The following is a 724-nucleotide window of genomic DNA, read 5'->3' as shown; positions in this document are numbered from 1 at the left end:
ATATACATATACATATACATATACATATACATATATTTCAAAATGGGCATCATCCTGTCAAAACATAAAGAACTTAAAACATACCCACAACCAGGAGAGGATAAAATAAGATGAATGGAACCTTCTAAGAATAAAATCCTTATGCACATTCAAAACCTGCAAAAGGGTAAAAAGGGAAGCCAGAGACTGGGAAAAAGTATTCGGTAATGACATGTCAAGATGACAAGGGACTTGAATCTAGAATTCAAAAAATATTCACGCACCACAGCAAGATAAAGGTAAACAACCCAATTACAAAATGGGCACAGGATATCAACAGACACTGCACCAAAAAAGAAATTCAAATGTCAGATGGCGAACAAACACATGAAGAAATGTTCAAAATCCCTAACTCTAAGAGAGATGCAAATCAAAACAACTATGAGATATCATCTCACCCCAATATGATTAACAAAATTTGACAGAACAGCAAACAACAAATGCTAGCAAGGTCATGGAGTTATTGAAAATCTTATTCACTGTTGGTGGGAGTGTAAAATGGTGCAACCACTATGGAAGGTAGTGTGGTGCTTTCTCAAAAAGGTGGAAATAGAGATACCATTTTACCCAGCAATTTCACTACTGGGAATATACCCTAAAAAAACCATAACTGCCACCAAGGCTGAACAGAAGATTCCAAAAGGCTGCTAGGAATGACAAAGCAAAATACTACAATGAAATGTGC

This window comes from Elephantulus edwardii, unplaced genomic scaffold (assembly GCF_000299155.1).
Source record: "Elephantulus edwardii isolate Elephantulus edwardi_28Jun2011 unplaced genomic scaffold, EleEdw1.0 scaffold00099, whole genome shotgun sequence".
Lineage (NCBI taxonomy): Eukaryota > Metazoa > Chordata > Mammalia > Macroscelidea > Macroscelididae > Elephantulus > Elephantulus edwardii.
This window is presented reverse-complemented; position numbering follows the sequence as displayed.